An 8164-nucleotide genomic window follows, 5' to 3' on the forward strand; every position below is an offset into this window, starting at 1 on the left:
GAGATTCGGTGGGCGGCGGCGGCTGCTGAGGTGGCGCGACGGGATTGGCCGGAGCGACGTGTCTGGCGGACATGTCCGGCGCGGATGGACATGTCCGGCGGCGCGGGGAGGAGAGGGCTAGGATTTGATCTACGGGATTTTCGGGGGAGGGGCTTATTTATAGTTAGAGGGAGCTAGGAGAGTCCAAATGGGGAGCGGTTTTTGGCCACGCGATCGTGATCGAACGACCGAGAGCATGGAGGGGATTTTGCTGGGTTTTGGGCGAGTTTGGAAGGGTGTTGGGCTGCGAAGATAAAGGGGCTTTTGTGGTTACCCGGTTAACCGTTGGAGTATCAAACGACCTCCAAATGGCACAAAACTTGACAGGCGGTCGACCGGTGGTATACCAAGGCTGCTTGGCAAGACTTGGTCCATTCCGAGAAAGTTTAACACCCGCTCACGAAGAGAGGCAAGAAGAGGACGCCGGAGGACATAGGAGCGCCGCATCGCAAAACGGACAACGGGGAAAGGCTCAGATGCATGAGACGAACACGTATGCAATGCAATGCAATGCACATGATGACATGACAAAATGCAACACGCAAGCAAATGACATGGCAACGACGATGAATAACTGGCAGACACCTAGCGCATCGAAACCGGGGCGTTACATGGGGGTACGGGAACACGGGTGTTTTTCCAAAGAAAAACCATCTGTGTTCCGTACGCCCACCAGAAAGGACCCCTCCTCCCTACTACACCCAAGGGTTTTAGCCCCCATTGGGACCCCTTCCCCTAGTTTGTGAAGGAGGGGTTCAGTGTTTTGAAACACTGTTGTGGAAGCATTTTTCCGCCATGAGACATGTTTTTGCTGCCATGGCACCGTTTCTTGACCATCATTAGCTAGTTTTGAGCCGGTTTCCATGGCGTATGGGCCATTTTTTTCCCGGACCTCTCATACCCATTTTTAGTAGTGTACATGTCTGTGCCTCGTACGTGGTTTTGCCCAGTTTTGCATGGCGCGCCTCATATTCCATCCACGACGGGCGTCGGCCACTTTTTTCTCGTGTACCCGTACAGCCCGTTCATGGGTCCGTGTACACGTGTGTGCCTCGTATGTTGTTTTCCCCAGTTTTCCATGGCACGCGTCCGGTTCCGTCCACACCTGGCATCCGGCACAATTTTCCTGTGTCTACATACAGCCCGTTCATGGGTCCGTGTAAGGGTCCATGTATGTGGGGTGTGCCTCGTACGTGGTTTTGCCAAGTTTTCCATGGCACGCGTCCACTTCCGTCCACGACGGGCGGCGGCCATTTTTCCCCGTGTCCCCTTATAGACTGTTGTCGGGTCCGTGTAAGGGTATGTCTACGTGGAGTGTGCCTCGTACGTGGTTTTGCCCAGTTTTCCATGGTGCGCGTCCACTTCCGTCCATGGCGTGTATCGGCCAGTTTTTTCCCGTGTCCCCGTATAGCCCGTTCACGGGTCCATGTAAGGGTCCGTGTACGTGGGGTGTGCCATGTAGGTGGTTTTGACCAGTTTTCCATGGCGCGTGTCCACTTCCGTCCACAACGGACGTCGGCCACTTTTTTTCCCTTGTCCCTGTATAGCCCGTTCACGGGACCGTGTAAGGGTCCGTGTACGTGGTTTTTCCTAGTTCTCAATGGGGCGCATCTAGCTCCATCCTAGATGGGCGTCGGGCAATTGTTTTCCCGGGCGTATGTTATCACGATTCCTGCTCGTGTTGCCTTTAACACGATTATGTCGGTACCACTAAGGTAGTACCAAGTTTGTTCTTTGTGATTACATTACATGCATGAATCGGTGTAGTATCTTGGTCACTTGGGTCAAATAGTTTTGAGTGTGCTCACGACTGGCCTTATCGAGTGATTGCATATTTCATTCAAGGGACTTTACCATTTGTCTTGACCATGACTTAGCCGTTTAGCTTGTGATGAAGGCATCCACATGAATCGGTCAAGTATCTTGGACACTTGGCATACATAGTTTTGAGTGTGCTCGCCACTGGCCTTATTCAGTGATTGCATATGTCATAGAAGTGTATGTAGCCTGTGACGACGACATCCGCATGAATCGGCCAAGTGTACGTAGTAAGTGATCTTCGGTCCACCTCCCCTTGTGAGACAAGGGACTAGATGCCGCATCCCGATTCCCGATGAGGGTGGTTGGGAGCACATTTTGGTGTGACGCCCAGGCAAGCGTGCCCTCAGTCGAGTGGCCTCGGGCGCAACTTGCTTTCAGAGACTCAATGGTTCGCAGCATTCTGCAATTCACACCAGGTATCACATTTCGCTAGGTTCCTCGTCGATGCGAGAGCCGAGATATCCATTGCCGAGAGTCGTGTGGATTAAATAGCTTTGCAACATGACGGACGGCTAGCAAGCTAGTGATAACCCACAAGTATAGGGGATCACAACAGTTTTCAAAGGTAGAGTATTCAACCCAATAATTTGATTCGACACAAGGGGAGCCAAAGAATATTATCAAGTATTAACAGCTGAGTTACCAATTCAACCACACCTAAAAGACTTAATACCAGCAGCAAAGTATTTAGTAGCAAACTCGTATGGAAGTAACGGTGACAACGGCGAAAGTAATAGTAGAAGTTTTGTAGTAATCGTAACAGAGGCAACAGAAAACTAACTAAGCAAATATCAATATGTGAAAAGCTCGTAGGAAATGGATCAGTGATGGATAATTACGTCGGATGCAATTCATCATGCAACAATTATAACATAGGGTGACACATAACTAGCACCAGTTCATCAATGTAATGTAGGCATGTATTGCGAATATAGTCATACGTGTTTATGGAAAAGTACTTGCATGACATCTTTTGTCCTACCCTCCCGTGATAGCGGGGTCTTATTGGAAACTAAGGGATATTAAGGCCTCCTTTCAATAGAGTACCAGACCAAAGCATTAGCACTTAGTTAATACATGAACTCCTCAAACTACGGTCATCACCGGGAGTGGTCCCGATTATTCTCACTTCGGGGTTGCCGAATCATAACACATAGATTGTGACAATTGACTTGCAAGATAGGATCAAGAACTCATATATATTCATGAAAACATAATAGGTTCGGATCTGAAAGCATGTCACTTGGTCCCTAGTGACAAGCATTAAGCATGGCAAACGCATAGAAACATCAATCTTAGATTTCTCCATCAGATTTCTCCATCAGATGCATGACGCGCAGCGCTGCTAAGGCCTCTGACTACAAACCAACTTCAGCCGTTCCCACCAAAGCTTCTGCTTTGCACCGCCCGAGGGACAAGAAGACCAAGCCATCAGTTGTTGACTCGGACGATCAGGATGATGCTTCATGGGCGATACCTCCACCAACACCCATTGCTGACCTTCAGGCAGTTGGCGCTCGTCTTGGTATTCCTGCAGATCATATAACTCCGAAGAAGCTTACGGCTCGTCCTAAGAAATCTTCTTCTAATTCAGTGTCCGATGATGAGTAAACCTAGTCTTACGAATTGGTGCCAGAGGAGTATTGTCTGGCATAGTTTTTGTTTCCTTCGTGGTTATGTGTTTTATGAACTTGTGGCCCTGTATGCTCTTTTGGGTCGTCTATCTGTGGTCTATGAAACTGCTAGGTTATGCCTGACAGTACTTATTTTATCGTTGCGAGTTATTTATGGATAATACACCTTATCGTAATTGGCGTGTGCTCTGTTGGAATGTTCGCGGCCTGAATTCTAATGCTCGTCACTGTGATGTAAGAGCAAAGATTGAGGAGAGCCAATGCTCCATTGTTTGTTTGCAAGAAATGAAGTGTGCGGACTTTGATATTCGAAAAATTAGATCCTTTTGTCCTCGGCGCTTCGATATTTTTGTTTTTGCCCCGGCAGTTGGTGCTTCTGGTGGCATCCTTGTGGTTTGGAACTCGTCCATCTTCCATGGGACCCTCGTCGAAATTCAGAGCTTTGGAATTGTTATTTCTTTTCAGTCAGTTCATAATGCTGAGAAGTGGACCCTAGTGTGCGTTTATGGACCCTGTGATGGCCCCCTTAGGGATAATTCTGTTAGCTGGCTCTACCACCTAAATATCCCCTCTGATGAGAATTGGTTGCTTCTGGGATATTTCAATTTCATTCGTTCCTTTGATAATAGAAACAGGACAGGTGGTGATATCAATGATATATTCCTCTTTAATGAGATAATTGGCCATTTGGGTTTGCTAGAATTGCCGTTAAAGGCCAGAAGTTTCACTTGGTCCAATATGCAGGAGCAGCCATTGCTTGAACAGCTTGATTGGTTTTTTACTACCTCAGACTAGATTTCTATTTATCCTAACACTGTCGTCCTACCCCTGGCAAAAATGTCGTCTGATCATGTACCCTGCATGGTTTCAATTGATACCAACATACCTAAATCTAGAGTCTTCAGGTTTGAGAATTACTGGGTGGACATGCCAGGGTTTATGGACTATGTCAAGCTTTCTTGGAACCAGCTAGTGTTTGCAAATTTGTCTCCTTCTGCTGTCCTGACAACCAAGTGTAAGCGTTTGCGATCTGCCCTCAAGGCTTGGAGCAAGAACTTGTCGTTCCTTAAACGACTAACTATGGATTGCTCTATAGTTATCTTATTCTTTGATAATATGGAGGAGTTGAGGCCTCTCACCACACCTGAATTTAACTTTTTGGAAGATTGTTAAACTTCACCACGAGAATCTGCTCGGGATACACTATATTTATTGGAAGAAGAGGTGTACAATCCGTTACATTAAGGTGGGTGAGGAGAATTCTAAGTTTTTTCATGCAATGGCTTCTGAACATCTGCGCATGAATATGATTGCTAGCCTCTCTGTTGCAGGTGCGGACCCAGTTTCTAATCATTCCCAAATGGCGGGAATCCTTTGGAATTCTTTTAAAAGTAGAATGGGCCAGGCCCAAGGCATCAATGTGGGCTTTGATTTGCCTGCTCTTATTCAACCTGTTGAGGGCCTGAGCAGTTTGTCTGCACCATTTTCTGCTGAAGAAATCAACACTGTCCTAAAAGAGTTGCCGACTAATAGAGCTCCTGGTCCGAATGGCTTTAATGGTATGTTTGTTAAGAAGTGTTGGCCAATCATTCAGGAATTTTTTGTCTTTAATTCAGGGGTTTTATGATGGGAGCCTATCTTTGGAAAATATTAACGGATCTGTTATTACCTTAATTCCTAAGATGTTATCTCCTACAGGACCTAAGGATTTTAGACCAATCTCTCTCACTAACACATGCCTCAAGTTCCTTACTAAGCTCCTGGAAATAGGCTTCAGAAGGTCATTCTGCAATGCATCCATAAGAATCAATATGGGTTTCTGAAGAGCAGAGCTATTCAGGACTGCCTGGCTTGGGCATTTGAATATATACATCAATGCAAACAAAAAAGGCCAATTATCATCTTGAAGTTGGATTTTGCCAAAGCTTTTGACACAGTGGAGCATGATCTCATCTTGCAGGTTCTTCAGCACAAAGGTTTTGATGCCAAATGGATCTCCTGGATTAGAGAGCTTCTCTCCTCGGGATCATCTTCTGTTTTGCTTAATGGGGTGCCTGGCAAACAGTTCAAGTGTAAATGTGGGGTCAGGCAGGGGGATCCTCTATCCCCTCTTTTATTTGTCATAGCTGCTGATTTACTTCAATCAGTAGTCAATGACATGCTAGCTAAGGGAGTTCTATCACTTCCAATCCCATCCCAGGACCCTGATTTTCCCATCATACAGTATGTTGATGATACAATAATTATCCTCTCTGCAGTAGAGGGTCAGTTGGTAGCTCTCAAGAATATGCTCCATGTTTTCCAACAGTCTACTGGCCTTAGGGTTAATTTTGCAAAATCTTCAATGGTGCCACTAAATGTTGATCCCTCTGAGGCACAGCGGTTATCTTCCATCCTGGGATGTAAGCTTGAACAGTTACCTTTCACATATCTGGGTTTGCCACTTGGTACAACAAAGCCTAGAATCATTGATTTCATGCCCCTAGTGGATAGTGTTGAAAGAAGATTATCTGTTAGCTCTGCCATGCTCAACCAAGGATCCAGGTTGCAATTGCTCACATATGTGATTACTTCAATGCCCATATACTTCCTCTGCAGTTTGCATATCCCACCTGGTATTATCAAACAGTTGGATAGGATCTTCAGGAAGTGCTTGTGGAGAGGAAATTCTGATGTGCCCAAACAGTCTTTAGCTGCCTGGGATTTAGTTTGTAGACCAAAGGATAAGGGAGGTCTTGGCATCCTAAACCTCAATGTCCAGAACCAAGGTCTGCTTCTCAAACATTTGCATAAGTTCTATAACAAGCAGCAGGTCCCTTGGGTGCAATTGATTTGGGATAGTTATTATGATGGTGTTGTGCCCCATGCAACCGTCATAACTGGATCCTTTTGGTGGAAAGACATTATCAAGTTGGCTGACACATACAAATCAATTGCTTCAGTGCAAGTTAATATGGGTGATTCTGCTCTCTTTTGGCTGGATGCTTGGCATGTAGGTGGCTCTTCAAGGCCACTTAGCCTCAGATTAGCAAGGCTTTTCTCTTTTGTTTTGGATGATAAGGTTTCTGTCAGGGATTTTTTACAAACTCAGGATTTGTCCTCCATGTTCTATCTGCCAATCTCCCAGCTGGCAGCATCTGAATTAGAAACCTTGGAAGGGTGGTTATTCAATATCCAGAGAGATCCAACATTGCCTGATGTTTGGGCTTGGCCTGGTAAATCTAGTAAGTTTTCTGCAAAGAGCTTCTATGACATCATGCACACACACCTCCCCCTTATTCAACCTTGCAGGTGGCTTTGGCAGAGCAGATGTACTATGAAAATTAAGGTGTTTGGCTGGCTTCTATTTTTTGACAGGCTAAACACAAAAGGCATGATAGTCCGCCGACACTGGAGATCACCTACGGCTGATAATCTATGTGTTATCTGTAATGCCTTTGTTTGGGAGGACAGAACTCATCTCTTCTTTGGATGTAATTTCAGTGTCAGAGTTTGGAACTACCTACAAATTGATTGGTCTTCTGGTTCTTCTATACAACAAACTTTATCTCAAGCAAGGCAGAGATTTTGGCACCCTTTCTTCTTTGAAGTTATGCTCGCTACTGCTTGGAATATTTGGATTCTCGGAAATGGGACAACCTTCAGGGGTGTCCAGCCCACTTTTGCTACCTAGAGGGTCAGTTTTGTACATCATATCCTTCTCCTGTCACATAGGTTTAAGGATAGCTATAAGTCTAGGCTTGTAGATTGAGTTAACTCTCTCATGTAATTGTAAGTAGTTCTTAACCTTTAGTTTAGGATGGTATTTTATTACCTTTTATGTACAGTTTGATACTTTAAGTCTGCAATAAAGGGCTATGGGGTTTTTACCCTACAGTAAATATTCAAGAAAAACATCAATCTTAGAACATAATGGATACTAGAGATCAAAACCTAACAAAACTAACTCGATTACATGGTAAATGTCATCCAACCCATCACCGTCCATTAATCCTACAATGGGATTACTCACGCACGGCGGTGAGCACCATGAAATTGGTGATGGAGGATGGTTGATGATGACAATGGCAATGGATTCGCCTCTCCGGAGCCCCGAATGGACTCCATATCAACCCTCCCGAGGAAGATTAGGGCTTGGCAGTGGCTCCATATCATAAAACGCGATGAATCCTTCTCTCTGATTTTTTCTCCTCGAAAGTGAATATATGGAGTTGGAGTTGAGGTCGCTGGAGTCCCACGGGGCCCATGAGACAGGGGGCGTGCACTACAACCTCGTGGGCAGGGTGTGGGCCCCCGGATGTTGATTTTGTTGCCAATATTTTTTATTAATTCCAAAACGTGTCTCCATTGATTTTTAGGTCATTCTGAGAACTTTTATTTCTTCACAAAAATATTACCATGGCAGTTCTGCTGAAAACAGCGTCAGTCCAGGTTAGTTCCATTCAAATCATTCAAGTTAGAGTCCAAAACAAGGGCAAAAGTGTTCGGAAAAGTAGAAACATTGTAGACGTATCAACTCCCCCAAGCTTAAACCTTTGCTTGTCCTCAAGAAATTCAGTTGACAAACTAAAAGTGATAAAGAAATTTTTTTATAAACTCTGTTTGATCTTGTTGTTGCAAATATGGAAAGCCAACATTCAAGTTTTCAGCAAAGATTATGAACTAACCAT

General features: G+C 45.1%; 1 non-coding gene across 1 annotated transcript; it reads right to left on the reverse strand.

The window, feature by feature from the left end:
* Window positions 1-2181: 2181 nt before the first annotated feature.
* On the reverse strand, window positions 2182-2337 carry LOC123140172 (5.8S ribosomal RNA). The gene has a single exon (XR_006469827.1). It is a non-coding gene; the product is annotated as a 5.8S ribosomal RNA (ribosomal RNA).
* Window positions 2338-8164: the final 5827 nt, after the last annotated feature.

The sequence above is a fragment of the Triticum aestivum genome, chromosome 6B, assembly GCF_018294505.1.
Source record: "Triticum aestivum cultivar Chinese Spring chromosome 6B, IWGSC CS RefSeq v2.1, whole genome shotgun sequence".
NCBI lineage: Eukaryota > Viridiplantae > Streptophyta > Magnoliopsida > Poales > Poaceae > Triticum > Triticum aestivum.